General features: G+C 39.0%; 1 protein-coding gene across 1 annotated transcript in view; it reads left to right on the plus strand.

Moving 5' to 3' along the window:
• Positions 1 to 8,954, plus strand: part of LOC119423127 (protein sidekick-1) — a 245,370-nt gene that overhangs the window by 32,046 nt on the left and 204,370 nt on the right. The window lies entirely within an intron of this gene.

Consider the following 8,954-nt stretch of genomic DNA (forward strand, 5'->3'; position numbering starts at 1 on the left):
TCTATCTATCTATCTATCTATCTATCTATCTATCTATCTATCTATCTGTCTATCTGTCTATCTGTCTATCTGTCTGTCTGTCTGTCTGTCTGTCTGTCCTTTATATCCACAAAGCGTTTGTGTCTAATAAAATACTGCTTAAGATAACATTTCATTTTTACTATTCTTATTCCACAGTTATATACTAATTGGTGTGCTCTTAAGACAAAACAGAACTCCTACATCATTTTACTGTGATTGTCATGAATAATAAGCTGTTTAGATAACTGACCCTTTTTATTATAAATGACTACAGACATTAGAAGGAAAGGATAAAAGTGAATATTCAATTAAATACAAGATTATTAAGTAATTTTAGGTGCCTGAAAGATTTTCTTTTGTGTTAGAGGACAAGCAGAGATGTGGTGGTTTTTAGATGTCTTGTGGGGCTGTATTTCAAGTCCTTTTTGTTTGATGCTTTTGTCTTGTTCCCTGTGAAATGCCTTCAATTTGCATATTATTTCTTAGTTGCTGCAGATATCTTGTCAGTCTCAATATTCTTAAGAAGAATGATTGCAGTGTTTTAATAATGAGGATAATCATAACAAGGATGAAGGCATGTTTTGAGAGGTTTTCTGAACAATTTGTTGTGGCCTCAGCCAGAATATTTTAAAGTACATACAGTGCATCCGGAAAGTATTCACAGCGCTTCACTTTTTCCACATTTTGTTATGTTACAGCCTTTTTCCAAATTGTATTAATTTCTTTCCTCAGAATTTTACACACAATACCCCATTATGACAATGTGAAAGAAATATTTTTTGAGAGTTTTGCAAATTTATTAAAAATAGAATATTAAAAAATCACATTTACTGTAGGTAAGTATTCACTGCCTTTGCCATGAAGCTCAAAATTGAGCTCAGATGAATACTGTCTCCACTGATCATCCTTGAGATGTTTCTACAACTTAAATGGAGTCCATGGTAAATTCAGTTGATTGGACCAACAAAGCCCATGCTCAATAATCCAGGTATACAATCCAACAATTTTCAGTCAAGTCATCTGGACAGATGACCTGACTGAAAATTGTTGGATCAGTTGATTGGACTTGATTTGGAAAGGCACACACCTGTGTATAGAAGGTCCCACAGTTGACAGTGTATGTCAGAGCACAAACACCAAGCATGAAGTTAAAGGAACTGTCTGTAGACCTCAGAGACAGGACTGTGTTGAGGCACAAATCAGGGGAAGGATACAGACATATTTCTGCTGCTTTGAATGTCCCAATGAGCCCAGTGGCCTCCATCATTCGTAAATGGAAGAAGTTTGGAACCCCCAGGACTCTTCCTAGAGCTGGCTGGCCATCCATCTAAACTGAACAATTGGGGAGCAGGTCCTTAGTCAGGGAGGTGACTAAGAACCTGATTGTCACTCTGTCAGAGCTCCAGTGTTCCTATGTGGAGAGAGAAGAACCTTCCATAAGTACAACAATTTCTGCAGCAATCCACCAATCAGGCCTGTATGGTAAGGTCGCCAGATGAAAGCCACTCATGAAAGGCATATGGCAGCCCATCTGGAGTTTGCCAAAAGACACCTGAAGGACTCAGACCAGGAGAAACTAAATTATCTGGTCTGATGAGACAATGATTGAAAGGTTTGGTGTGAATGCCAGCCATCATGTTTGGAGGAAAGCAGGCACTGCTCATCACAAGGGGCCAACACCATCCCTACCGTGAAGCACGGTGGTGGCAGCATCATGCTATGGGGATGTTTTTCAGCAGCAGGAACTGACCTACTAGTCAGGATAGAGGGAAAGATGAATGCAGCAATGAACAGAGACATCCTGGATGAAAACCTGTTCCAGAGCGCTCTTGACCTCAGACTGGGGTGATGGTTAATTTTTCAGCAGAACTACCCAAAGCACACGGCCAAGATCTCAAAGGAGTGGCTTCAGGACCACTCTGTTAATGTCCTGGAGGGGCCAAGCCAGAGTCCAGACTTGAATCTGATTGAACATCTCTGGAGATATCTGAAAATGGCTGCACAGACGTCTAACCATCCAACCTGATGGAGCTTGACAAGTATGGGGTAAATCTGCCTGAAGAGAGGTGTGCTAAGCTTGTGGTATCATAAAAAGACTGGAGGCTGTAATTGCTGCCAAAGGTGGATCAACAAAGTATTAAGCAAAGGCTGTGAATACTTTCATAAATGTTATTTCTTAGTTTTCTATTTTTAACAAATTTTCAGAACATTTTGCAGAACATTTTTTCATATAGTTTTAATGGAGTATTGTGTGCAGAATTTTGAGGCAGGAGATTCATTGAATACAATTTGGAATAAGGCTGTAACATACCAAAATGTGGACAAAGTGAAGCACTGTGAGTACTTTCCAGATGCACAGTATGTTATTCAAGCCACTCATCAGTGAAATGGGTGCTGAGGTGGTGACCTTCATTGATTTTATTAGCTTTTACTCGTAATCTTAGATAACAAACTTCCCATTAAAAGCATAAATGCTCCTCAGTGTGTTATTGAATGAGGTAGCCACTGGCCTTTCTGTATGTAAAAGGCATAGAGCAATCTTTTCACAGCTTCAATGACAATCACCTACTCAAATGGGCTTTTGTAAAAGCTTTGAAGTGTCAAGGGATATAACAGTTTTCTTTGTGCCTGATTGACACCAACTTTGACTTTACTTTTAAAATGAGGGAATATAGATAATTTTCTCTTGTTAAATGAGGGAATATAGATAATTTTCTCTTGCTAAATGAGGGAATATAGATAATTTTCTCTTGTTAAATGAGGGAATATAGATAATTTTCTCTTGTTAAATGAGGGAATATAGATAATTTTCTCTTGTTAACTGAATGAGGCTTTACTGAGTGAGGCTTAATGACAATGGGTTTCAATTATTTACCATTCAAGATGCTGTCTATATTGAATAAGTGTTGACTGCCAGAGCATGACCACTACCCACTGGATTAGCCTCAGAGTTTTGCGCCCTGTTGCAATCAATGCTAAAAAAAATAAAAATTGTTACTGCTATTTTATGAGACAAGCTATGATTTCACCCAAACTCACCTTTGTGTAAACTGGGCCTTACTATTTAAAATTTTGTGTTACCATACATTTAATTTGGAATTTTAGGTATCAGTAAATATTAAAATGATCTGTTCCATACCAGAGCCTAAACGGATATTTTTACAGTACAAAATTATTGTGCACACATGAGACATTTGACTGTAATTAAAAAAAAAGAAGCTACATTTTGGATCAGCTTGTGGAAAAACAGTCTTACTGCTTTTATTGGAATAAAGGAGGTAATTAGCAGCCAGGGGCTGCTAATCAAACATGCTTCATTAACTAATCAGGAAGTGGACTCGTATTTTTTAAAGAACTCCTGGCACTTCTCTGGTCTGGCACGTTCACCTGTGCTTTAACAAAATGCCAAAGAGGAAATATTTCACCAAAGATTTTTGAGATATGATTGTTGCTGCGATCTGGGAAGAGTTATAATGCCATTCCTTAAAGTCTGGAGTCCATCATTCTACAGTGACAAAAATATCCACAAGTAAAAACATTCATGACAGCTGTCAATCTTCTCTGGAGCTGACTAAGTTCATCTTCAAACTAGCTAATGCTCAGAGTAATTGCAAAATACTTAACAAGCAGATCAGATTTTAGTAGCCTCAGTTGGCATATGTAAATTCAAAACTGTACAATTAAAGGGGGTGGGGGGGTGCTTCCTGGAAGTGCTGCCAGGAAAACATTTTGCCTACAAAGCTGTGGTTTGCAGAGTTGTCCCTAATCAAATTACAAGACTTCTTGGACAATGTTGTTTGATGAAAACCAGATGCAGCACAAACAGCACATGTTCAAATGCAGTATTGAAGAGTTTATGGTTATTTTTACAACTACAAAAGATGAGCAGGTTGAAGTTCTTAAATGAAACACAGACACTTGTTTACCAAAGTTTTATAGAGTCACATCTAGATACATGCTCAAAAATTCATGTAGATAAATCTATCAGGGTTGAGTCAGGTCCTCTGGACAGGTTTTTCTTAAGAAGAACCTCCTTGTAAGATTTTCTAGAATAGAAATCTACAGGTCTCACTTGTAAACGAGTCCTTGTGACTCAGTGAAACTAACCTGAGACTAACCTGTGTAAATAAAGGTTGAATGAATGAATAGACTCCGTTGTGAGGCCATCTGTTGGACAGCTGAAACTTAACCCTAAATGAGCCAATCAACAAAACACTAATTCATACCATAGTAGCAAAACTACAACAAAGTGACTGAAAACAAGGTTTAAGTTTTTACTCTCATTTGCAAAACATGTGGTACATGAGGTGGAACAAAACTGCGTACTCAAGGTCCCAGTTACAAACAAAAAATAGCAAAAATATAAAGTATAAAAAGAAACAGTATACAAGGATCTAAGATATATGAGAAAAATCATTCATGTAAAATAATACGGTATATTAAACAGTGGCCTGAATATGAGTCTGAAAACAAAAGATTTGCAGTGTTACAGTGGGTTAAGGATCAGAATTTGGTATGGCTTTAATTGTACATTGAGACTTTGTATGCATGAACAAATATTAGCAAACACTGATCAATCTATGAGTCTTTGCAACCAAAGGTGGACCCAGTTCCCTCCAGACCAATGAGAATGGCTAATGAGGTCGTAAAACACTTAATTATTTTTAGTCATAGCTGTTTAAGTTGGTTCCACAAGATGTTAAATCACTGAGTCTTTGTTTATCCACTCTCATTCTGCTTACTGGCCTGTCCATTCATCCAGCCATTATCTTTACCCGCTTCTCCCTTTTCGGTTTACGGGGGGTCCCTGGTGCCCATATCCAGCAGTCACTGTGCGAGAGGCTGGGGACATCCTGGACAGGTCGCCAGTCCATCACAGGGACACATAGAGACAAACGAGACAAACAACCATTCTCTCTCACTCACTCACACTTAGGGGACAATTTTGAGTTATCATTTAGCTCAACATGCAAGTTTTTGGTCTGTGGGAGGAAACTGGAGTACCTGAAGAAAACCCATGCATGCACAGAGAGAACATGCAAACTCCACCTAGAATGGCCCCCCGGCCGGGATTCATTTCAGCGACCTTCTCACTGAGAGGCGTTAGCTCTACCAACTGCGCCACCGTGTGCTTACTGGCCTAGCTTTTATTAAATAAATGGTATGATGTACTGTAGAATGTCAAATGTTTTTACTTATCCCAAGGGCCTTTTAAACTGCCCAAAATGCAGGAAAACTATGAAAGGCTTTTTGTGTCTCCATATTTTTGGAGGCTAATTGTTATCTATATTAAAATTGAATTGATGGGGAGTCAGGTAGAGCATCTCAGATTTACCTTTTCATTGTTAAGTCAGTATCTCACTGGGTAGATTAGTAGACTGTGACTGGAAATTATAAGAAAATTATCATTGAATTTAGTGTTTGCAGCCCCAAAAACAGTGAAACATGCAGCTGTATTTTGCATGACTTTTTAAAAATCGCGACCCATTTTTGTGGGCATGGCCTGTAGAACTGTGTTCTAGGCACATTATTGCTTTATTTGATTTCTCATGAATGTCCACATCATGCCCACCTAAACCTGCTGTACCCACCTTGGCAGCTGCTCCCACATGTATTTAATCTACCTAAACACATTTATAATAATACAATAACTGAATTGAGAAGGTTTCAGCCAGATTCCTGATACTCATGACAACTCTGACTATTTCGAGAGAAGATTTGTTGGGACAGTATTTTAAACATGTTTAAAATTCAAGCAACAAGACTGCACACAAGGAATTTCAGATCAAACTTGAATGTTCTGAGGTATTTCAGAGACCCTCACAAATACCTTATGCAATTTGTTGCCAACAATCTCCAAATGAGATACTGGCATTACATTGTCTAGGTCTGTTTTTTGTATACAGTAATATTATTAAGGAGTCCCAGGGTCACTAACAAGTCTATAAGTCCAGAGTCACAGAGTGGCTGTCACCGAAGGCCATTTGGAAGATGTCTCTTGGGACTTAAGGCCAATTGAAAAGCCAGGCAGTAATTGTTTAGATAAATAGTATGAATTAAAATTAAAATTACGTTACTCCTCTGAGAGCTAACCCTGACCTGACAAGAAAGCTTTATCAGTGTTAGTACATATTCAGATGAGCCTGTGCAATAAACAAAAAGATATGTAGAGTTTAAAATAGATTATTATGTAGCATAAAGATGAGTTGCACATGTTTCATTCACCATATTTATAAAAGTTAATGTAAATTTATTCCAAAAGGGGAAAAAAATCTAATTCATCACATTGTGTATATGCTTATAATCCTTTGTGATTGTATATATATAAATATATATATAAACAGCCATATGTAACCTTAGCCTAAGTTGTACTCGTTACTGACTTGTAATGTTAATGTGCCAGTAAAATTGAGAAAGTTTGAAATTTCATTAAGATAATTGCTCTTCTTATGGTCATTTTCTTGAAATGTTTTCCTCTCAAGTATCACACACACCTTTAATATAAATAGAAGTGAATATATTCAATTCATTTTAAGATGCAAACATGATCTGGATGTAAACGTTCATCTCCTCAGCGTGAATTGAAACCCTCTGATTTACTTGCACCCCTCGTATGCATGCCGTGATAAGGACTCGTGCATAACACTTCCTTTGAACCTGCACAGTAAAGACTAATTTGCCCCTTTTTTCCACAGCTCCCTTCTTGTCTCTACAAGAAGTCTTTCACTCTCTCCCTCTTTTTGCCATGTCTAACTCACTCTTTCCTACCTCTAGAATTTGTTTTATATCGCTTCATTCTCTTGTTAGAGGTCCCTCTCACACTGCATCTTTAATTGTCATTAACATGCTACAGGATATAGTGTTTTACAGAGCCCATAAACCTTTGTCCCTGAATAAACTGCTTAACTGCTGTGGTGTATGCAGGCAAACACACACACACAGACATAATCTGTCTCCGCAGACCAATCTCGGTTGCGCCTACCTGGCTCGAGCGTCTATGTGCGTGCTGATGCGTGGCAGACTGAGTGCAGTGAATATTTGCGCAGTTCATCGTGTGTAACTTGTGTCGAGATGCGTTTGTGTTTGTGCGCGAGGTTATGCTTGCTGATCCCGCAGTCCTTTGAGACGTGGCCAGATGGTGCCTGGCGGTTGGCTGTCTTCATAGTGACCGAGCTGATGATGTTGTTTATGAAGTTTATTGATCTGATATGCATGGCTCCCAGAGTCCCTCGCCGTATCTCCCTGTCTGTCTGTCTGCCTCTCCCATAGCTCTCAATTTATGTCCATGTGCCTGCCCCAACACTGCTCTGCATAGCCAGCATGCACACAGTCGCACTCGTTCTGTGTGTCTATCCCCACACACATCCTGGCTGTCTGTGAACATTCCCAAACTCCCCAAGCCCTCAAACTGGCCAGCAAAGAACTTACAAGCTGTCACTTCTCACACGCTCTGCTTTAATCTAATGGAGCCTTCGTTTCCTCTCCATTCCATCTCCATGCGGCTCTGCCATCTCTCGCATTTGCCACCCTACTCCCTCCTTTCAGAAAATGTTTTCCTTCCTGTCACCCTGCTATTTTCAAGTGGTCTCTGAATGCCAGACGTGTTGCATTTGTTTTCCTTTCTGCTGTCCAGCAGCAGCGAAAAGAGCTTTTGGCACAAAACTGGCACCTTTAGCGCCACAGACACTGATATGTATTTTAGCTGTGACCTGCAGAACAGGTTGAGGAGAGTGAGCTGCCGTTTTTAATTAGCTCTGAGGCTTGTGGCAGATGGAGGTGAATTGACTCTGATAACCAGTAGCTTCAAGAGGACAAGCGGGATGAGGAGAATTAGAGCGTACCTTTCTTTTGCTGTCAGGGCCACAGGAAGACCAGATTGATCAAATAAACGAAGGGATCTACAGGACAGATACTGAATATTTAAGCTTCCCGTTGCTGGGGACTTGAGTGAAGTGGAGACAACTGATATTACAAATCTTCCGTGACTCAAAATAACCTAATGGGAAATGGTTTTGCTCAGACCGGCCTTAAGTTTTCATACGCTACAAAGGTGTGCATTTTACAAAATTCAATAATTTTAGTTTGTCAAGCACCACATTAACAGAGAAAATTTATTATTATTTTTCTCTTTCTGTCTCTCACTTTCTCTCTCTCTCTCTCTCTCTCTCTCTCTCTCTCTCTCACACACACACACACACACACACACACACGCACAGAGAGAGAGCGCAGAGGAGTGAACAGAAGGAACTTTTTCGGTGTCTGAACTTAGAGCAGATGTTGTGTGTGGTTGTGTTAGCGAAGATGTGCACATACTCATGCATGTCTGTTAGACAGCAACTTCAAGAGAAAAAAAGAGCATCATTTGGATGGTTAGTCAAAGAATGTGTAGGCTTAGATCCCACCACATGCTGAAAATACAGCCAACCATTTGAAAGGTCTTCCACAAACAGCAGCACCGCTGCCGCTCATAATGACTCAGTTTCTCACGGTAGCCAAAGGGGAGGATCAAACTGACAGAGAGAAAGGTAGAAAAAAATAAAAACCATGCAGGAAATGAGAGCACCCAGTAAAGAGTTTAAGCTCATCTCAATCCATTGTGTCTGGAGCTTAATCTCTCGAGCCACCAGAAGCTTAAAACTGGATGTGACTTTCTTCCCAATGATATAAATTAGCTACTCTTGAGATTACAAAAACTCCCAAACAGGTTGGATTTTAAGACGTGGCTGCACTAACTTTCTTTACTTATTCATGTATTGCATCATTATTAATTTTCTTTTTGCTTTGGTATTAGTTTCATTTCATAAACTGACCTATATAGTACATATTTGAGTCTTGGTGTTATTGTGCTTTTGTTTTATTCATTGTTTATGCTTAAAGAACTTATATTGAATTTTCCTATTAACTTGAAATTATATATATATATATATATATAT

Source organism: Nematolebias whitei, chromosome 16, assembly GCF_014905685.2.
Source record: "Nematolebias whitei isolate Nwh7 chromosome 16, NemWhi1, whole genome shotgun sequence".
Classification (NCBI taxonomy): Eukaryota; Metazoa; Chordata; class Actinopteri; order Cyprinodontiformes; family Rivulidae; genus Nematolebias; species Nematolebias whitei.